Source organism: Lissotriton vulgaris, chromosome 2_1 (assembly GCF_964263255.1).
Source record: "Lissotriton vulgaris chromosome 2_1, aLisVul1.2, whole genome shotgun sequence".
Classification (NCBI taxonomy): Eukaryota; Metazoa; Chordata; class Amphibia; order Caudata; family Salamandridae; genus Lissotriton; species Lissotriton vulgaris.
This window is the reverse complement of record NC_141687.1, coordinates 719,491,068-719,514,363: the sequence shown is the minus strand read 5'-3', so window position 1 is coordinate 719,514,363 and position 23,296 is coordinate 719,491,068. Positions and strand designations below refer to the sequence as shown.

At 47.5% G+C, this 23,296-nt stretch overlaps 1 protein-coding gene across 4 annotated transcripts in view; it reads left to right on the top strand.

The window, feature by feature from the left end:
- Positions 1-726: 726 nt before the first annotated feature.
- Positions 727-23,296, top strand: part of AKIP1 (A-kinase interacting protein 1) — a 105,848-nt gene continuing 83,278 nt past the window's right edge. For 2 of the 4 annotated variants that reach the window (XM_086955995.1, XM_086955993.1), the window contains exon 1: positions 727-810. The gene's annotated coding sequence lies outside the window, so the exon portion shown is untranslated. Of the gene's footprint in view, positions 811-1,217; positions 1,240-23,296 lie in introns of those variants that run through there. The other 2 variants (XM_086955994.1, XM_086955996.1) reach the window with 2 other exon arrangements.

Here is a 23,296-nt window from a genome sequence, read left to right as displayed (position 1 = left end):
TATATATGCAATTCCAATCACTAGTATCTGCAGTCGACTTATATACTTACTACCATTCTTATGTGATTTTTGAGTTTATCCGTTTGTATCTGTTATGTCATTCATGTACTCTAAAGTCCTTACGTCATGTAACTGGTTCTATTGTAAAGCGCTCTGACACCTTCGGGTAAAGTTCACACTTCATAAAAGAGCATAAATAAATAAAATAGGTTGTTAAATGAAAACTAAGGACAGGAGCACTGCGTCAGTAGTGACCAAGTCATTTGGTAACCTTATTAAATCACACACTACTACCCTCCCCTTCGCGGCCCACCAATTCCCCATGCCTGCTCGACTCCTCGTTTTAGCCTCCCACACTCAGCTGCTGTTCCATGCCACACGATCTTTCAGCGTTAATAGTTGTGTCATTTTTAAATTGAAAACCCCGCAAAGTAAGCGTCCATAACACATACACTTAGTCAAGTAAACAAGGCACATCTACATTAAGAGACCAACATTCACTGTCTTATGAAAATACCACCCGCTGCCAGCTGGTAGCCGTGCCCAAATACTTCCGTCAGCTGTACATATTTCTATTAAAACAAACAAGCAAAGAAATGCTTCCGGTTCCTGACCAACGAAAAACGATTTCGCTAGGTATTCTTCCAGCAGATTATTGGCTACCGGATTTACAGAGGGCGGGGCTTCAGGCAGATTGACAGTGTAAGTGTCAGTCTCAGTTGTGACGTTTTTGCACGTGACCTGACGTCGGCATTGTCTTTTGGAAGTTCCTGGTGCGGGATCTGAATCGCTGTCATTGGTGCCGGGCAGGTCAGTGCTGGGAGTGTTATGAGGTGTGCTCAGAAGTTGCTGAAATTCCATACATGCCAACATTTTAGAAGACGAAAGTGGGAAATAAAAATAATCAGGAGAATATATTTCCCCAGAGGCAATTTCAGCGGGAGACAGTCAAAATTAAAGTTTTTTTTTTACTTTAAACGCAGGCAGTCTCCCGCCTGAATCGGGTCTATTGGCATGTATGGAAACTCCAAACTGCAGGTTTTTCCCCGAGCGTTTTGTGTGAACCAGTCACAGATTTGGATTTAAACACGCATTCATTCCATCGTGTACATGCTTGTACCGAATCATAGTTTTATCACACATGACTTATGAATAAATTGCTGTCAGTCCCTCCTCTGCATACAGATTCTCCAGCAATGAAGGAAGAGTGATACAGCAACATAATACCTGCAGAATCAGGTATTGTACCTCTAAGATTATAAGGCCAAATGTGACCAAAGTATCTAATCACCCCTGAAGCCAAACGAAAGACACAGCAGGCGCTCATTACTCGTCACAGACTTGGGTTAGGAAGAGGATTCAAATTCAAAAATTCTTTATTGTTTTCGTTAGTTAAAACTATAACAATGTGCTATAGATGGGTACACTCGTTTTAAAAAGAATTGTAAAAAAAAAGTATATATATTTTTTTAAACATCAATTGATTCACAGTGCATAGGTTACACAGCTCATGTAAGCGTAACAAAATGCAATAAAAATCAGGCCAATATAGCCTGTTTTGTGAAGCACAGTCTCAGTTTATTGGACTTTTTAGCATGTTAATATGAAACCCTAAAAATGAATCAGGACTGTAAGCGGACCATTGTAAAGTATGTGCCCTCCAAATTGCTATTCTGTAACTCTCCTTGGGCCGAACTTAACTCATTTTTCATAGAGGGTTGAACATCTCTCCAAGTTACAATTGAGCTGTGGATCATTTGGATCAAGGTATATTAATATTGCTGCTCTACAGGTGTGAATGCCACTTATATTAAAATGTTTTTTCATTAACCAAAGGCGATATGGTTTTAGGTTTTTATAACCCCGCCTTTATATTGGCAGCTTAGTTGATCAGCATTTGATGGAATTGAGCCAAGACGTAGTGCTAAGAACTTTGTTTTTAAATGTGGGGCGTACGTCTTACGTAAATACATTGCCGGTTGTAGTTTGGTATATGATTGCAGGACCATCCATGCGTGGGATCGCTTACTCAAACTGGATTTGTCCTACACTAGTAAATGCTTTATGGCCGCTTTCAATTTTGTACCATGTTTTATTGTTATGTATCCGCTTTGCACGTGCTGATGCTGCAGCCAAACTCTTAACCTCACCTGGGCTGGGGAGGAAGTAAAGTAAAGTAAAGTATGAAGTCTTATATAGCGCACGACTTACCCTGGGGCATCTCGGCGCTTGCTTAGGGAACCCGTCCTGGTATTCCCCTGTGAGATAGCCCTGGCAGGGTATCCACAAGGTGAAAGCCAGGCATCCCACCGCGAGGGGCCGTTGTGGAGATTAAGCAAGCTATTGCCCAGAGTCGCAGAGTGTGAACCCGTGAGCTGAGAAGGCACCGGAGCGAGAATTAACGAGTCCGCGGAATTTTTGAGCCCAAGACCCGCCGAGGCGGGGAATTGAACCCTGGTCCCGGACCGAACTCAAGCTCCAGGTCTGCCGCCTCTAACCCCTGAGCCACACTTCTCCACAAGTAGTATTCTCTCTAAGTACGGGTTAGAGAGAATACTATCTTGTAAGCTTTTGTTTTTAAGGCATCTAAAGCAGCTGCATCTTTCGCATGCTGGATTTCACTTGGGCAGGAGTTTAGCTTTAATAACTGCTAACAGCGGGGTGAACGATGGCCCTTTCATGTTCCTTGCCATTGAGCAGGAGGCGAATATTAGCCTGTTTCCTTTTTAGGTCTCGCCTAGCGCAGCAAGGGCCTCTTGTAATCACTGCAGACTTCTCCAGAATTCCACAAAACTTGTGCTTGTGTTGATTTTTATTTCCCTCACTTTCTATTGGCTTTTGCATGTGGCTTTCAGCACGCAATTGGCCAAAGACGGCGCATGTCCCACATTCTCTGTATATGTTAACCCCACGGCCTACAGAGGTCAGGAGCGAGCATTGGCACCATCTGCTGTGGATCAGGTTACTGGTCTGGTAATTCTCCTATATTACTTTTGCATTTAACATGAAATTCCTTTTAGCACCTGCACACGCACACCACTCCCGGGCTTGTTTAGGACTTGTGCCCTGGGTACAATCCATGTAACCGCCAACCAGTGACGATACATTTTTGGAAAGTAGTTTCTTTACTTTCTATTTTTGGATTCCTCTCTAAATACATTGTTAACATTTTCAAATGTAGGGTAATCCCACTTGCACTTCTACCAATAATAACACAAGTATACTGAATCTTGCCCTTATGCTTTTCACTGGCGTCTTTTAATATCATAATATATCAAAATAAAAAATGCTCCCCTACCAATTTCCTAAATTATTCAGTATTATACAAGCCACTTGTTCTACATGCAAAAAACTGCAGTATTCACGTAATTACATTGCATGTGTTTGGACCCTATGGGCTATGTGCTCACCCAGGCATGTACAGAAGCCTAGCTGTTCATTTCGGGATTGTACACATTTAACAAATGCCCTGAGCCTCCTTAGGTCTCCCGGGGTGAACCAACCCCCGAAATTCCCATCTGCCTTTACAGGGAAGGATGTAGAGAGCCACAAGGGCTCTCCTAAAAAATGTTGCCATTTCTACACGCATCCATACACACCCCGGGGCGGGCTCGCGCCGGGGTATAAATAAACAAGGCGGAAGTCCGCTCGGGGTCTTTCCGGCTAACCCCTCTGCATCCATCAGTGAGGTGTCCGGGGACCACGTGCTAGGCCTCACAGCAGCCCACCACATTGGCGACGAGGCCGGTCTGTGCACACGCGTGCCTGATTGCCACCCCTGCCTGCCGGGCAGCAGCGCGTCGTTGGGGCCGCCGAGCCCACCCGCATCGCTCCTGCATCTGGCGGAGATAGTCATCCCCCCCGCGCTCAGGTTCGAGACCCGCACACGCGCCTCCCTGTCGGGAGCGCCTTCGGCTGGCGGGACTAAGCCAGGTGCATTCCATCGGTGTGGGTGAGTCGTCGTCTCTGGCCCCCCACCCCCCTGCCCGCGCTGCATTCTGCAATTTTCCTGGCCTGGAGTGCGCCTCCCTGCTGCGCGAAGACCCGCGCACGCTGACGGCGGGAGCCGGCGACATGCTCAAGGCCCCAGGGGGAGGGGTGAAGTGGAGCGAGGTGCGTCGGAGCCCTCAGCCAGCAAGAAAGTCCCAACTCACCCCAAGGCTGACGCGAGCATCAGTGAGACCCAGCGAGCGAGGGAGTCTACTCTGCTCACCCTCCCAAACAACGAACAGTGGCACAACAACAAGCATTGGCAACTCCCGGAGGTGACACGGACATTTTCAGGTGCACATACGGCCCAGTTCCATCGCCGTCCCTCGAGGCGAGGGATCACTACAGACTGCAATTAAAACCCCCCCTACCTCCAACACACCAACCAGGGGTAGGTAGTCACTCACCGTTGGGTAGTGGCTGGTATAGCTCACGGCGGAAGCGGGCAGAGCGCGCTCAGAGCCACGTGGAAGAGGGCAGGCCAAACACAGCTCGGCCATCGCTCGAGCAGCCCCGAGAGGCTCACCAGGGAAGAGAGCTGAAGACATGTCTGATCCCGCACCAAGCCCTAACCAAGCTGGAGGTAGCCAGAATCAAGCCGTGGCCGCCACGCCGCCGCCGCCAGCACAGAATCAAGCCGCGGCGGGTGCACCACTGCTACACAGCCACTCGCACATGGGTGCGGCACCGATTCCCCCATTTAGCGAAGCAGCGGATCCAGCAACGGCAGCGTCGAGGTGGAAGGCCTGGGTGGGAAGGCTTAACCTCTACTTCAAAGGCACACGAGAGACCGATGGGACGGTAAAGAGATCCCTCCTCATCCTCTATGGAGGGCATGAAATTTATGATCTCTTCGAAACACTCCCCGACACTGGGCGGGAGGATGACTACGACGCAGCGGTCGCTGCGCTCGACTCCCATTTCGACCCCAAACTCCACAACGTCTTTGAAAAGTTCAAGTTCAAAAGGGCGTGGCAGACTGACTCTGTATCGGTGGACATGTTCTACACGTGGCTGCGCCGGCTGGCCCGCACCTGCCCATTCACCAACCCGAGGGAAGAGATCAGAGACCAAATCATAGTGGGGTGTCGATCCAAACTACTGAGAAAACTTATACTCTGGCAACCTGGGATCTCGTTGGATGAAATACTGGTTTTAGCCCGCTCACACAAACTCTCAGACGCAAGAGCAGAGGAAATTTAGGCCGCCCTGCGAACGCCGGTAGCGGCGCCGGCCCTACCCAGGACAACGCCGATCAAGGAGGAAAAAATCGAGGCAATCCAGAGGAGACCCCCGGTGAACCGCCAACGCTCCGCAACCACCCAAGGGAGTCAGTGCGGATACTGCGGGGAAGACCACCCGGCGACCGCGACCTGTAGGGCAAAAGGTAAGACGTGCCTGAAGTGTGGCCGGCTGAAACATTTTGCAGCCGTATGCCGAGGAGGACAATACCGGCCAGCCGGCCAGAGGCCCAAAAATATAACGCAGCGCGTTCGGCAGTTGTCGATAGACCAAGAGCCGTTCCCCCCGATAGCCAGGCCCAAGAGAGACGACCGTGGTACGAAGACGACAATGACGAGGTATATGTCATCTCATATGTCAGCAGAGTGTCAACAAAGAGAAGACCACCACCCATGTCTCCGTCTCTATAGAGGGCACAGAAGTAAGGGTTCTCATCGATACAGGAGCGTCGTTGAATGAAATGGACTCGGATCAGTATGAGAAAATGTCACCTATGCCCCCTCTCTCACCTTCCAACGCCAGGATATATACTTACGGTGGAACAGACCCGCTGCCATTGCGAGGCGTCATCCAGACAACCATCGTGAATGGAGAGTACTCCACAGAGACACGTTTTCACATCACGGAAGGGAAGAAGGGCACCCTGTTGAGCTGCCACACCGCAGAAGACCTAGGGCTCGTATTCTTTGCGAACCAGGTGCATCAGGCCCATGCGGACACTCTATTTAGGGAGTTCCCAGCACTGTTCCAAGGCCTGGGGAAACTCAAGGGGAAGAAGTTCAAGCTCCACATCGACCCGTCGCCCTGAGGCATAGGCGGGTGTCGTTTAACCTGAGACCCCAGGTGGAGGCGGAGCTCCAGAAGCGGGAAGATCTCAGAGTGATAGAGAAGGTGTCGGGTCCGACCCCCTGAGTGTCCCCGCTGGTAGTAGCGCCCAAGCCTAAACAACCAGGAGCAATCTGGCTGTGTGTACATATGAGGTTGCCCAACGTGGCCGTCAAAAGGGAGCGACACATAACCCCCGACCATGGATGACATAGTGGCCGACCTAAATGGGGCAAAATAGTTCTCGAAGCTGGACCTCAACTCTGGATACCATCAACTGGAACTGGAACCAGCAAGCCGGTACATAACCACCTTTTCGACCCACGTAAGACTACGTCGGTACCGGTGGCTAAGCTTCGGCGTGTCCTCAGCTGCTGAGGTATTCCAAAATGCCATATGTGAAGTGCTGTCAGGGCTGAGAGGAGTAATTAACCTAAGCAATGACATCTTGGTGTACTCTGTGACCCTCGAGGAACACCATGCACACCTGAGGGCCTTACATCGGTCAAAATGCTCGTTCTACCAGGAATCCATCGATTTCTTCAGATACACCTTCACAAGAGATGGTCTGAAGGTAGACCCCAATGAGGCACAAGCGATCAAGGCCGCCAGCACCCCGCGGAACCCCACCGAAGTGCGGAGCTTCCTGGGCATGGCCTCCTACTGCGGCCGGTTCATCCCCAACTTGGCAGCCCTGGCAGAACCACTAAGAGCACTCACGTGGCTAGACCACAAATAGGAGTGGACGGTAGCAGCCAACAAAGCTTTTCAGGACATAAAAGCAAATCTCCTGGACACGACAGTAATTGCCTACTTCCAACCCGCCGCAAAACGGAGCTAATAGTCGACGCCAGCCCGGTGGGCCTAGGAGCGGTACTCCTGCAAGAGCATGGTCCGGAGGTGTGGAAGCCCGTGGTGTACGCCAGCAAAGCCCTGACCGACACAGAAACCAGATACGCCCAAATCGAACACAAAGCACTAGCAATAAAGTGGCCGTACCACCACTTCCACCTGTACCTGTGTGGTCAAGAATTCAGCGTGGTGACGGACCACAAGCCACTGCTGCCTTTATTTGCAGGATCTTACAGACTCGCCCCCCCCACGGATAGAACGCTGGGCTGTCCAGCTACAAGGGTACAACTTCAAGATTGTCTTCAGACCTGGGGCACACAACCCGGCCGATTACCTGTCCCGACATCCGGACGTCAACAATCCAGTCCACCCACAAGAAGACGGAACGGGAGCCGAAGAGTTCGTCCACATGATTTCGCAAGCAGCATGCCCAGAAACAGTGCCGCTGAAAGAGATAGGAGAAGCTACTGCGAAGGACGAAACGCTGTCCAGAGTACGCCACGCTCTTGAAGGAAACCGCTGGGCCCACTTCCTGGACGGGGCGCAGAGCCTTATATCGGGAATTAGCCACACGTGCCAGCAATTGTGGCAAGTCAGGAGTGAGCTGAGTGTGGGAGACGAGGGGTTCATCCTGAGGGGATATCTGATCGTAATACCCGAGAACCTTCAGCCTCGGATACTAGCGCTAGCGCACGTGGGTCATCAGGGGATGGCCAAGACAAAAGCACGCCTGAGAAGCAAGGTCTGGTTCCCAGCCATGGACAGCATGGTAGATGAGATGGTGCGTTCCTGCCATGCCTGCACCATCACCGGCAGCGACCCGGCGCCAGTGCCGGTGATAACAGAAGAGGCCCCCCAGACGCCTTGGACCCACCTCAGCATTGACTTCGGGAGTTTCCCGGACGGCCGGCACACGCTCGTCCTGGTCGATTCATTCTCCAAGTTCCCGGTAGTGGAAGTGATATCCTCAATAGCTTTTCACCAGGTCAAGAAGGCCCTGAATCGCATCTTCGCCACCATGGGGCTCCCGGAGGAAATCAAATCCAACAATGGGCCACCCTTCCAAGGCAGAGAATTTCAGAACTACCTCGAGAGCCTCCGGATTGCACACCAGAAGATCACCCCACTCTGGCCCCAGGCTAATGGGGAGGTCGAGAGACTGTTGAGGACCCTCAATCGAGCTCTGAGGATTGCTGTAGACAGCGGGGAGGATCCCGAAGCCGCACTTGATCAGTTCCTAGGGGCATATCGGCAGACGCCACACAGCACGACAAAGTGTGCCCCGGCACACATACTATTCAAGAGAGTGCCCGAGACGGCATCCCGACTGAGCGCACGTGGGCGCCATAAAACAGGAACGACGTGGCCATTCAACCTCGGAGGCGAGCCACAAATCGCAAGGCAAGTGAGGCAAGACACGCCCAAGAGCCGGCGCTGCAAGTAGGTGACACCGTGGTGGTCCGAGATCGACACCCGGGATGGAAGTTCCGAACTCCTTACGAACCGGAAGTGTGGATTGTCGACAAAGTTCAAGGGACCATGGTCACCGCCTGGCGAGACGGACAGGTGGTTACCCACAATGTATCGTGTTTCAAGAAGACGAGAGGACCGGCGGTGGCCCGAAGGATGGCTGAGGACCAGGAAGACGTGGAGGATTTCGGTCTGGACTTTGGGGCGTCGTTCTCAAGGTCACCATTGGCAAGGCAGGATGGAGAAAATTCACCCAGGGCGACGAGTCAAGACACCAGGGTCAATTCCAGCCGACCGGGTCCGATCCCAAGTGGGGAAAGTGTGGAGGCAACCCCGGTTGGGGTTGTGACGTCTCCATTTGCCCGAAGCCAGAGGTACAGCCTGCGGCCTAACCCAGGGCCAAGCCAGAGGTTGCGAGACTTTGCATGGACATCACCTTAAGGTGAAGATAGACTTGAAAGAGCCGACTAAATTGAAGGAGGGATGTAGAGAGCCACACGGGCTCTCCTAAACAATGTTGCCATTTCTACACGCATCCATATACACCCCGGGGCGGGCTCGCGCCGGGGTATAAATAAACAAGGCGGAAGACCGCTCAGGGTCTTTCCGGCTAACCCACATACGCCGTGTCTGTGTCCATCATTCCGGTGTCCGGGGTTCACGTGCTAGGCCTCACACCGGCCCACCACAAAGGCCTTCCACAGAAGGAGGCTAGAGCACCTTCGGGGCTTCTCTGCGCATGTTTTGTGAAGGGTGCAGCGAGTACATGGAACACAGTCGCCAGAGAGCCCTTCTCTCCCGCTCTGCTTTTCGTACTCGGGGTTTATCAAGATGAAAGTCTGACGGGGGAAGCCCGGAGGCGCTTTAGTTCTGTGTTTGGTGCATGCTGAATGTTTCCAGATTCTGTCTCCATTTAAATCACTCTGACAGGGTGAAATTGGATAACGCAGCAAGTTTAATTCTAACGTGCCGGACGTCCTGGCTCCCTAAGCATCAGGGCTCCAACCTCCGGGGACATAAGTGGCAGAGACCCCGATGACAGTCTTTTAGGCACCTGTTTCCTCTCCCCTATACATCCGGGATCTCTTGATATAGCTTCTCAGAAACACAACTCTACAAAGTGAATTCGACAAAAAACTGCATATTGTTCAATAAAATACAAATGCATTTAAAACACCAACCTTGCATCTTAAAATGTGGACAGAGTCTGAAAGGCTGAGGAAGGTGTCAGAGACGCTTCTTTTTGTGAGTTTAATTCCTGCCTGATGCTGAGGCTGCAGCCCAAAGCGTGACACATTTGTTAAATGAACCTTGATTGAATGTGAGTTACATTTAATTTCATTTGCAGTGTAGTGGTTTAATTAAAGTGACTGCCGGAAGATAAGGGGGCTGCCCATCCCCCATTCTGCCACTTATTGGTTCACACGCTCACGTGGCCGCCTCGCAGCATGCAGTTGGTGTTGGAAGAGAGGGGGCGGATGCTTTCTATGTTCTCCGTGCATTTGTACACTGAGGGGAGCTATTTTAACGCAGCTTCACTCAGCTGCGAACTGGATGACTTGGACACTAGGAACGTACAGTTCCACCTACGAGTAGGGCGATCTGGATACCTCAGCGCAACTCGTTCTTCTTTGAAGTCTCTTACGTAGTTGCCAACTGGAGGCTTGTCATTTGACACCTTCATCCTTTTAGACAACAGCGCTATGTACACACGATTTTTTGAGCACCTACGTAGATGGTAAATTAAACTACACGTCCCAGCATACATTCTGCTGCTGCGTAAAAAGCCCTGACTGGCTGAAAGCGTTGCACTTGTCCAAGGCCAGCTTTAGCATTGGTGCGCCCATCAATTAAGAAATGGCAATTTTAAAAGACTACAGTCTATGCTGCTCGGGTGTATATGACACATGGAGGAGGGATTTGAAGTGTGACACTTCATATTAAGAGTCCCCCCTCCAAGCACAAATGCAGCAGTGGGTTTCTCAGTACACATGTTTGTTTATGTTTCCTGCTCATGTTCCAATCTCTGCTCCATCATTTTTAAGTTATATATAGTATTCATATTAATTATATGTGCGTGCTACATGGCAAAATACTTATAAGGTTCTAAAGGCGAGACCTATTGGCTATGCCAATGGTTGTTTCTTTTGGGTCTCATTATAGTTTCGAAAAATGAATCGGTTATCCATGAGCACTTCCAGATACTTGTACGTGCCAACCACTTCCATGTCTATATTGCTGATTTGGAATGGTAGATGTTTCAGAGCACGAAGACTTACCATCTTGGCTTTTGTTTTCGAAGTATTGAATTCCATCAGATTTTCTATGGCAAATTGCGCCAGTTCCCTAGATGAGTGATGGGCAGAATGCCTAGGCGTGGTGGGTGTGAATTCACCTCATCTAGCTTTTGGGAGAGATTTCTCATGAAAAGACTAAACAGGTTTGGGGCCAAAACACACTTGTTTTAAACCAGCATTGTATAGATCTTCCTAGTGAGCTTGTTGCCATTGGCAAATTTGACTTGGATCCAGGTATTCGTGTATAGTAGCTGTATGGCTCTTAATGTTGTTTCCCAATTGCACTAGTTTATGCCACAGTAAACCTCTGTTTACTCAGTCAAATGCTGCTTTAACCCCTTCCATGCTGATGACAGAACGGTTCCGTCATCAGCATCGGTTGAGCTGTGCTGATGACGGAACCGTTCCGTCATGAGTCCGCCCGTGCGAGGCGGAGTCAGCACAGGCGGAAAATATGCCCCGCACGCAAGGGGTTAAAGTCTTTAAAGCATAGGTATAAGCTATTTTATTGCAGCAGACTCTTATCTGCCGTTAAGCCTAGGGCAAGAAGGTTTGTAGCGGTGCCCTCACCTTTGCGGAATCCCAACTGGTTAAGAGGGATTTTTTTGTTGCTCTCTGACCATTCTGATTCAGAAAAGGGGGTGGTGATGAACAGAGTGTCTGAATTAAGCAGACCACTCTTACCCAGTCCAAAGATCAGGGCTTGATCCATCACCGTTTTTTAGCTCACTGCACCACCCAGCTCAGAACTTGGCTATATGCAAATTAGTCTGACCCTGGCCCAGTGCATCATGGGAACAGGGCAGACCAAACTACCAATCCAATTCTTATACTGGGAAGGATACAAGCTTCCGGGGACTGGTTTTGAATCCTGATGGAGCAATGAGCAAGGGACTCACATCTGAGTATACCCTTCCACGCTTATGGTGGACAAAAATGATTCAGAAAAGGGGGTGGTGATGAACAGAGTGTCTGAATTAAGCAGACCACTCTTACCCAGTCCAAAGATCAGGGCTTGATCCATCACCGTTTTTTAGCTCACTGCACCACCCAGCTCAGAACTTGGCTATATGCAAATTAGTCTAGTCTGACCCTGGCCCAGTGCATCATGGGAACAGGGCAGACCAAACTACCAAGCCAATTCTTATACTGGGAAGGAAACAAGCTTCCGGGGACCGGTTTCTGGCATTTCAGCCGTCTTCGGCCCGGCTTGCTTGAATCCTGATGGTGCAATGAGCAAGGGACTCACATCTGAGTATACCCTTCCACGCTTATGGTGGACAAAAATGATTCAGAAAAGGGGGTGGTGATGAACAGAGTGTCTGAATTAAGCAGACCACTCTTACCCAGTCCAAAGATCAGGGCTTGATCCATCACCGTTTTTTAGCTCACTGCACCACCCAGCTCAGAACTTGGCTATATGCAAATTAGTCTGACCCTGGCCCAGTGCATCATGGGAACAGGGCAGACCAAACTATCAAGCCAATTCTTATACTGGGAAGGAAACAAGCTTCCGGGGACCGGTTTCTGGCATTTCAGCCGTCTTCGGCCCGGCTTGCTTGAATCCTGATGGTGCAATGAGCAAGGGACTCACATCTGAGCATACCCTTCCACGCTTTTGGTGGACAAAAATGATTCAGAAAAGGGGGTGGTGATGAACAGAGTGTCTGAATTAATATTGATATAGCCAGGTTCTGAGCTGGGATGGTGCAGTGAGATAAATAACGGTGATGGATCAAGCCCTGATCTTTGGACTGGGTAAGAGTGGTCTGCTTAATTCAGACACTCTGTTCATCACCACCCCCTTTTCTGAATCGTTTTTGGCCACTATAGGTGTGGCAGGGCATACTCAGACATGAGTCCCTTTCTCACTGCACCATCAGGATTCAAGCAAGCTGGGCCGAAGACGGCTGAAATGCCAGAAACCGGTCCCCGGTAGCTTGTCTCCTTTCTGGTGAAGAATTGGCTTGGTAGTTTAGTCTGCCCTGTTCCCATGATGCACTGGGCCAGGGACAGACTGATTTGCATATAGCCAGGTTCTGAGCTGGGATGGTGCAGTGAGATAAATAACGGTGATGGATCAAGCCCTGATCTTTAGACTGGGTAAGAGTGGTCTGCTTAATTCAGACACTCTGTTCATCACCACCCCCTTTTCTGAATCGTTTTTGGCCACTATAGGTGTGGCAGGGTATACTCAGACATGAGTCCCTTTCTCACTGCACCATCAGGATTCGAGCAAGCCGGGCCGAAGACGGCTGAAATGCCAGAAACCGGTCCCCGGTAGCTTGTCTCCTTTCTGGTGAAGAATTGGCTTGGTAGTTTAGTCTGCCCTGTTCCCATGATGCACTGGGCCAGGGACAGACTGATTTGCATATAGCCAGGTTCTGAGCTGGGATGGTGCAGTGAGATAAATAACGGTGATGGATCAAGCCCTGATCTTTGGACTGGGTAAGAGTGGTCTGCTTAATTCAGACACTCTGTTCATCACCACCCCCTTTTCTGAATCGTCTCTGACCATTCTAGCAGATTTGATAGAAACAAAGATGCATAGTATTTAGCTTCTGTGTCAAGTAAGGCGATTATTCGATAGTTGACTGGGTCAGTTCGATCACCTCCATTGTATACCTGATTAATTATTGATCCTCTCCAATTCTCTGGCAGGCTCTTTGAGCTACTCAACTCGTGAAAGAGACAAGACAACGGGACAACCCAAAAGGTAGTGCCTGTTTGTAGTTTGCTTATGGGATCCCATTTGGGCCTGGTTCCCCATCGCGTCTGCCTCAATCACCTTAGCTGTATGATCTATTGTGTATTGAGGTAAATGCGGGCCGATTGCCATCATGGCATTTAGAGTACTTCCTGGAACTTTAGGTTTCCTAACCGTTGTTCGTGGTGGATCAAAATGGAGTTTTTGTTTTTCTGCTTCAACTAGTGTAGCCGGTATAGTCAGGTTTATTGATAGTGGGTGAATCAATGAATTATAGACTTTAGCAAAGGGGTGGTTAGATTTTTCCACGTCTTCAACCTTTTAACTGATGTGATAACGAAGGTTGAACTTATGTATGTTATCCCGGTTAGCTCAGTTACACAGGTGTTATTTAGTGCCGGTTTTGATCTTGTGAGGCCATTCACTATTTATCAAAAAGCTCTTGTGTTTGATCTTTAAACATTGAATAAGATCTTTGACCATACGTTATCTGTTTTGCTTTTTTTGTATTCCCAGATTCTTTTTTTATATTGCCTCTTCAGCTTTTTTATTTGACCCCAAGTATCTTCAGGCACTGTGATTCCCCTTGTCCGTTTGCTTCTCCTTATTAGTTCAGTTAATAGATTTATTGCATTTTTCCTCAAATGCTTATCCTGGTCGTGTCCAGTAGGGCTGGGATGGTAGATAAGCGAAAATTCAGTAGGGTTGTTAGGAATGTGGTCCAAACTTCTATCAATACACCTTTCTGTGTGCCAAGGGTTGTGATCACTTCCTTTGCCCTTAAGGAGATTTTTTGGATGGGAATTGCTTGTCCATTTGAGACAGACGTTTTAAGTTAAGCGATGTTACTGATCCTAGTTCAGGTGACACTATTGTGTGTCTAGTGAAAGAGTTTGCCAGCACGAGGTCTTAGGCTGAATGATCACTTTCAGTAGTATATTTGATTGAAAACTCCTTTGTGCAAGTAGTGGCAAGGTGATAATTGTGTAATCTATGATAGATTGGGCCTTAGGGCCGTGGTAGGTGCACGTCGGGGGATTGTCTTGCTCAGATCTTCCATCCAGCCCTAGATGTTCTAGGTCTACTACCAGTTGCTGGCCATTTACAACTTGCTGTCTGTGCACGGGACGATCTTGGAGTTACACTCCCCATATTGTATTTGCTGTTACTATATCGTTGTCCTCGTCCGGTGTGTGTATTAGATTCGAAATAAAATCACCGATTACTATTATTTCCAAAGCTGGATGCTCAGACCTTATTTCTTCTATAGCCCTTATCAAATTATTCAATAAGATTTTTTTAGTTTCATGCATCAAATGAGCATTCACATTAAAGAGGCTAATGGTGCTTGCCATATTATTGGATCCCAAGACCATTTTTAGGTCTCGCCCTGCGATTGCAGGCCAAAGGCCTGTTGTCGCAGAGCGAGACTATTGTTGTCATTCCGGCTTTCAAGGACTGAAAGGGAGAGGACAACAGACTGTCACGCGCACGCAGCAGCAGCCTGCCGGGATCAGGTCACGCGCGTCAACGCGCGCTCCGATTCCGGCAGGCTTTTCACCACACATGCACAACACACATACAACGCCCATACAGACCCCCACACATACACAGAGAACCCCCCCCCCCGCGCTTACACACACATCCCCTACCTCGTCTCGGCGTCTTCGTGCTCCCTTACCCCCGCTCCTCTGGCCGATTGTGCTCTGTGAACGCGCACGTCTCCGGAAGACGTGCTGCGCCCGAGCTGCCTCCAGCTTGGTTTTTTGGATCCATTTCGCGGCCGACGCAACTAAACGCTGACGTCTTGTTTCTGTGTGTTGTGTTCCTTGTCCTTTGTTGTAATAACGTCAGTGTGTGCTTGCAATTCTTTTTTTATAACTGAAGGCTGTTAATTACATGCAAAGGAACAATTATCTTTAAAACACGCACCCATGGCACGCTCTTAAATGGGGTTGAGTCTCTGCATTTGCTCCCGGCCTACTCCTCTAAATGGCCAATGGCTGTCCCTATAACAGTGCTTTTGCCCCTGTGTTCCACTTCACCTTTAACTCTGCCTGCTTTAGTTTCCTCATCGGCCTTAGCCGGCAAAGACCAACTGTTGTGCTCAAATTGGAGCTGCTGCAACGGGGATGCTCTGCTGTTTGGTGAGTGCAGGTACGCTCTCTCGTAGATCCCGCTCATTTTTTCTGGTGATATAATCTGCCTGAGCAGACCAGTATTGGGAAAACGGAAGATGATTCCAGAATATGTCTTTGTTTACTCAGTCACTGCGGCCGCACACATCTGAACTCGCTTCCCTCGTGGGCTGTGGCAGACAGCTCAGGTGCTGATCCAGAAAGCTGCAACGCCTTCGGATACCACAGCCAGTGATCTGGCGCTGCAGCCAGTGCTTTTACAGCTGATACAGTGATCTAGTGGCACAGCGCTCCACTACAACTCCCAAAATCACTGATGAATGAATAAAAGTACAGGATATGAACATCCTGCCTGGTTAGATGAAATTATTTAATCCCCATTTTCCTGCCAGACAAACCACTACTATCAAACGCGTATGCCCCACCCACCCCTCATAATATAAGAACTGAAGCTGGTAGCGCGGTGACTGACGTCTTCAATCAAGCATAAATGTAGATTGTTGCAGTGAATAGTTTTTTTTCATATCTAACACTTAAGCGCTGTCACATCATCACTCACGAGGCTTATATACAGCACATAAAAAGCAAAATAATGGCATGCCCACGCAGAACACATCCAGAAGATTTCAGCAGACAACCAGGTAAATAAATACATTTTTTGAACTCGTTTTGGACTTGATTTGTCAACAACTGCAGCTTGTCTCTTTTGCCAGTCACTGAGATGGCACTGGCGGTTTTGTTAGGATTTTAGCACATGCACAGGCAGTATTATTTTTTATTTTTTATTTTATTTATTTCATTTGTAAAGCGCTCCATCACCTGACTGCATCCTGGCGCTAAGAAACTCTGGGTACACAGCAGAAGACAGAGAGGCAAGGGCAGCAGCAACCGTAAAAGTTCTGTAGCTTGGAGCTCTCATATAATTATTCAAATTATCTACTTATGCAAACATACTGCAGTCTTGGAGGTGCTCAGTGCTCCGCTCGGCAAAAGTTTTACTCTTTGTCAGAGGGTGACTGAACAGAGGAGAACTTGCGCTCTTGGGCCTGTCACTGATCTCGTGCCATAATCAGGTTTTTGCCAACACAAAAAAGTTCTCTGAGATCGTTCCGCTCGGACAGGAAGTCAGCTTCTTTTTCACCCCTTTTAATTCCTCTGCTTCACTACTTCTGTGACAGCAACAGTACAATACTCGGCCCTCGGGGTTCCTCTCTGGTTTAGATTTGGGTATTTATTAAAACAAGCTTTTTGTTTCTTCAGTTCCCTACTGAAGCAGATTCAGGTGGAGGAACTATGAACGGAAATCCCTATCTGTTTGAAGTAATGCACCATTAGTATTCTGCTAATCATAAAGCATGCCGACCCAAACATACCTATGATGAATCAAAAATAATTCAAAACGTATCTACGTATCTCTGATTGTTGCATGTTTTTGAGAATCATTAGTCTTTGACAAGGTCATGTTCAAAGTGACGATGCCCTCAAAGTATTACATTTTACTGACATTTTGCTTGGATTCTGGAGTAAAAAAAAAAAACGTTTTCAAGTGAAAATTTAAATGTAAATGTACCACAAGTATGGGTTTTATTCAGAATGCATCGATCAGTTATAGAGGGCTCCCGGGCATAAAATGCAAGTAAAGTTTCTAATTTTATAAAGGGACGCTGCCTTCCGAGGAATGCTGGGATGTCGCCCTTTTATAATAATAATATGAAGCACTGTGGGATCACCTTGTTTTAGGTCGAGCCTGGGCAGCGCCTGCGCTGCTCTATGAGGCATGCAGTATTATGGTAAGGCATAGAAGCTCCGCCCATTTCCACCCATCTTTTCAATTGGTTCTGATTACTGTCCTTGCAAAATCTTTCATTTGTGAATAGGCTTAGTAGTCCCTCCTTAGCACCACCTTGTCTGCATTTGTAGCCACCCATAACAACTGGACTTTTTACTCGTGTTGTTACACGGTCTGCTTTAAAAGTCAGTGACCACTATTTTCTTAAAAATAATGCGGGACAATGGCGACCGCTTCTTCTAAACATATTAGATCATTTACACACTTACAATCGCATATTCCATAAGTGCATGTCATCAAGATCAAATTAAAAATGGCGGCTGCCAAATTATATGGGTTTATTAGGATTAAAATGATGCTTAAAAAATCTCAGTAATACTCCAAAAACCTGCTTTCTAACCTGGAGACTCAGTTACACGCAAATCTCCTCCTGACAAGCAAGTGTGACCTTTACACTTACCTTAACATTTTAATTGCTGTCAGACAGTGAGACTGGTGACATCAGGGGGCTGTATAGCCTTGCATGTCCAGTCACTCACTAGCTATCTACATTGCGCTCCGATGGTCACCAGCGCTTAGGGTTCATCTACTGTGTGAGGACCTGAGATTCCATTTTGGAAGTGAGACTAATTTATATCACTGGGCGCTGACAAGCAAACCACTTTTATTGCACCTTATTCTGATTGAAATCAAGTTAGTGGTTATCCTTATTGGGTCTCGAATCTGATACATCAGCAATGTGGATCAAGCAAGAAAAAAAGTGCAACTTTAAACTAAATACTACCCAGCAGTAGTGCCGCACTTAATTCTCTAGCGCATGTGAGCTCTTAACTGCTAGCAGTGGGCCACTGGCATAGGAACGCCTACCAGATCTTTAAGTGCCGCCAAAGCCCAACCTGCTACCCACTAACATGAGCACACAGTTCTAAGGCCTCCCATCAACATGCTCTACTCCATGGCCCAACATAGTACTCCTCTGTGACACCAAAAATTCTAGGATGCAAGGATAATAGATCAAGACTGTGAGACCTGCATTACTATATTGCCAGAAAAAGTATCACTAAGAAAGGCACAGAACTGAAAGTTCAGGGCATCTTTATAATACCAAATCATGGCCTATGTGGTAGAGATAAAATTCTAGTTTGAAAAAAGGGCAAAGCAGAACCCCCGCTGGTCCTGACCTGCTGATTAAAAACAAAACAGACATTAATTCTACAAGGTACACAATCTTAAAACACTGGCTGTTGTACTTAAGTTAGCCGTCAGAACTAAAACAACAAGCATTTGCAATGCAGTAGGTCTCGCAGTTGTGACAGTTTGAGCTATTGGCATTGTAAATGACAATGCCTTTTATTTATGTGTTGGTTTTTAAAACATATATAAATGGCATTGTCATTTACAATGCCAAAAGCCTAAACTCTCGCAAATGCGAGACCTATTGCATCGCAAATGCTTGTTATTACTTGCATGTCTGTTGTGGTAGCGGGCATTTAGATGTAAGCAGTGTTTAATGCCGTGGAGTTGTAGATGGCCAGACCACCCTTTGGTCTGCCATATCACTAAGGTCTTATGGCTTTTACAAAGTGAAGAATGTATTCTGCAACCTGTATTGGGGATGTCAGCCATGTTTCTTGGAAAGCTATTATTTCCTACTTCTTCCAGCACCCTGGAAATGAATGATCCCACAGTACTTGTTTTGCAACTGCTATATTTCATGATAAAAGGCTTCGTGACTAGCTCTGTGCTGTTGTCTTTTTCATTTTATGTTATACATGTCTTACGCCCTTTCTGGCTCCATCGGTTTCTTGGTGTGTTTTCTTTTGTGGCTTTGGCTTTAACCCATTCATGCCCTGCTTACCTTTAGCTCTTTGTAAAACACAGTAAACTCGGCTTGCGCCGGAATCATCCCGCTTCATCTTCTGCCGGTGAAGCAATGGTGAAGGGTAAGATTTTTTTTAGGAATTGAAAGGTTGATACCCCATGCTTCGAACTGGGGTGTGGCAGTTAATATCAATGAGGCGATCTCTGCTGTCCTCCAGGTTGGGAGAGTTGTTTCATGTTGGTTATGTATTCCTTGATTGATGAACTCAATAGCTAGCAGGTCTGGTGAGGACAGGTAATTTAGTGCTGGTATGGTTCCAAATAGATTTAAAACATTTCCTCTGTTCAGGTAGTCATGCGGCCCCTGTGACATGTATTGGGGTGTTAGCAGGATCTGGTTAGACTGGATCCTTTGATACTCATTGTCTCTAATGTGAGATGAATTAGACCAGCAGGGAGTGGGGACTTCATGTTGGTGTGTCTAATCATTGCCCTTTGGGCTGGTGCTGCTTATATTGACACTTATCAGTATTGTCTCAAAGTGTTCTTTGTTTGGTGACACCTCTGTAACACAACCTCCCGTTCTCTGGATGAGTTGATGTTTTTATCTGATAGTGAGGGAGCCATTGTCATTTTTTGTATTTCACTTGGTCTTCCTTTCTTTGCTAATTTGTTTGATGCCAGGGTTTTTGCTGCGCAAGATGTGGAATATTTGTGTTTTCTTTATTTAGGTTTACCTTGCTCTCAGTTGACCGTTCCATGTCTTCCATGGGATTTATTTGTTCTTTTTGCGTTCTACCCATTTGAGGACTTCTGATAAGGCACTTCTCTTTGGTTTTGGTTGGGTCTTTTGTTATATTTGGATCTCCTACTGAAGTATCTGACAGATCTGAAGTCACAAGAAGCTCATTGGAGTTTGTAGAGTCTTCCTAATTCTTGGTGTGTTACTGATATAATTGAATTTTGTTTTTTTGTTTTTGAAGTAAAAGATAGGAAAACGTCTGGTCACCTGTTGCGCTGCCCTGTTGATGGACTGTTGGCTCTTTCTAGGCTTCCTGGCTTGCTTCTTCTGCCTTTTCCTTTGAGAAAGGAGAGGTATGTTAACTTGATCATTTTGGGCATTTACTTGCTGCAGGGCAAAATGTTGATTTATGGCCACTATGGAATTTGCTAATGAGGCTGGTAGTACTCTGGTAGCAGCTGTAATCGTCTGATCTATTTCGGCACATGTTGAATACTTGGCTTGGGCTCGATTTATATCAACTGAGGGAATAGATGGCGGAAATGGAAATTCTCCAGTACCATACTTTGCTAAAACGTACAATGGTTCCACTGTATGGGGCTCCTTTTGGCGACTGGGGATGATCTATTGATAGCCCTAGGTGATCTGATACATGCCGCAATGTTATGTTTCGCTGGGATTTTGTTAGGCCACGTACCCTCTTGCAGTATAGACTGTAGGATTGTTGTAACTTCACCGAATTTATCAACTATTGGTCCACACCTGCAATTGGATGCTGGCATCTGAATTGATATGCTATTATTCTTTATTATTAATTTCATCAGCGTATCAAGTTTTGAATTTATACCTTAAATATATGCAGCTATGATATTCATCAGGTCAATCCTGATATCAAGTTTCTCTGACAGCATAGTTAAAATGCTGATTGAAATTTGCAAAGTATTTGTTAGCTTGAGATGTAGGTTTGCCAGCTCATCCGTTCTTATGTTAGGTTTATCCTCTTGCCCCTTTAGCTGGGATATATAAGATGGTTCCCTGGGGTTGCAGCTATTTGTTAGACTTTCACTACTATGCGCTGAGATTAATTTAGTTTGATGTTCATCATGTACTTGAATTTTATTTACTGGCTAATTGTGGTCGCTGCTTAGGCACTCTGAGGTGCTAGATATTTCAGTCCCTGTTTGCTGTAGTATTTCCAGTTGGCCTGCCAGCTCTTCTGTTCTTAAATTAGGGTTATTCTCCAGGTCCTTTGGCTGGAATATAAGAGCAGATTCCCTGGGATTGCTACTATTTCTAAAATTGTCACTGCTGTGTGCTGAGATGAATTTACTTTGATATTCATCCTGGGTCTGAATTTTATTTGCTAGCTTGATGTCATCGCTGCTTAGGCATTCTGAGGAGCTCGATATTTCAATTAGTGTTACTGCTGAGTATTCCGTTGGCTTGTCAACTGAGTAATAGCTTGAGTGCAGTCAGGGAGCTTTGTGATGGTTTCCATTGCCTTGACTAAATCTGTATTGTTTGTAATTGAGAGTGAATTAAAGTCCTGTGGGTTTTCTGTGTTATTAGTTGCCTTCTGAGTGCTTTTTTAGGTCTCGGCTAAAACGCGCGAAGCGCATTCTCGCAGAGAACTATTGTTAGCGAGTTTTCCTTCCAGGAGACACTCCTGGCCGCGCGCATCGCCATGGAGGCGATTTGACACGCGCACGCGCACGCAATCGCGCTCGCTGTGGGCAGCTGCTGTCGAGCATTCACACAGACACACACACATACCAGCGCCCACGCACGCACATACAGACACCCCCCCACACATACACACGCGCACACACACACGAGTGCTCCTCCCCCACCCCCGCCCCCGTCGCACACAAACAGGCTCCAGAATGTGAAGAAAGCACCGGTTGGGTTTAAAACCGGCTCACGATACTGCAGGCTATATTGAATGCATCCGGAGAGCTCTCAAAAAGTTATGCGAAGTGTGAGGCTGTGAACAAGGGTACACGCTGTCTACGCGTCCCTGTCTGCAGATGTTCAGACTATTTGTGGGCATAATGCTTCTCTTACTTGGGAAATGTTTCCAACGGGCAGGGTAATCATTCACGGACCGTTCGTTTGGCCGGGCCGCGATACGCATTTAGTCCGCCTGCCTCCTTTTCCGGTCCGGACGCCGCCCCGCCCCGTCACATGCGATATTGCCTGACTTCCGGTGCGTGCGCCAATGGAGACACAACACTGCAGAAAGGTGTCTTTTAAAGGAAGTTCATGATAAAATATTATAATCGACGCGCTTTGCAGACTGTGAGTGCAGAGTTGAGTGCGAAGTGTAAGTGCAGAGTAGTGAGTGCAGAGTAGTGAGTGCAGAGTAGTGAGTGCAGAGTGTGAGTGCAGAATGAGTGTGTAGAGTGCAGAGTAGTGAGTGCAGAGTAGTGAGTGCAGAGTAGTGAGTGCAGAGTAGTGAGTGTGCAGACTGCAAAGTAGTGAGTGCAGAGTAGTGAGTGCAGAGTAGTGAGTGCAGAGTAGTGAGTGCAAAGTAGTGAGTGCAAAGTGCAGAATAGTGAGTGCAGAGTGCAGAATAGTGAGTGCAGAGTGCAGAATAGTGAGTGCAGAGTAGTGAGTCTGCAGACTGCAAAGTAGTGAGTGCAGAGTAGTGAGTGCAGAGTAGTGAGTGCAGAGCAGTGAGTGTGCAGACTGCAAAGTAGTGAGTGCAGAGTAGTGAGTGCAGAGTAGTGAGTGCAGAGTAGTGAGTGCAGAGTAGTGAGTGCAGAGTAGTGAGTGCAGAGTAGTGAGTGCAGAGTAGTGAGTGCAGAGTGCAGAATACTGAGTGCAGAATACTGAGTGCAGAATACTGAGTGCAGAGTAGTGAGTGCAGAGTAGTGAGTGTAGAGTGCAGAATACTGAGTGCAGAATACTGAGTGCAGAATACTGAGTGCAGAATACTGAGTGCAGAATACTGAGTGCAGAGTAGTGAGTGCAGAGTAGTGAGTGTGCAGACTGCAAAGTAGTGAGTGCAGAGTAGTGAGTGCAGAGTAGTGAGTGCAGAGTAGTGAGTGCAGAGTAGTGAGTGCAGAGTAGTGAGTGTGCAGACTGCAAAGTAGTGAGTGCAGAGTAGTGAGTGCAGAGTAGTGAGTGCAGAGTAGTGAGTGTTCAGACTGCAAAGTAGTGAGTGCAGAGTAGTGAGTGCAGAGTGCAAAGTAGTGAGTGCAAAGTAGTGAGTGCAAAGTAGTGAGTGCAGAGTAGTGAGTGCAGAGTAGTGAGTGCAGAGTAGTGAGTGCAGAGTAGTGAGTGCAGAGTAGTGAGTGCAGAGTGCAGAGTAGTGAGTGCAGAGTGCAGAGTAGTGAGTGCAGAGTAGTGAGTGCAGAGTAGTGAGTGCAGAGTAGTGAGTGCAGAGTAGTGAGTGCAGAGTAGTGAGTGCAGAGTAGTGAG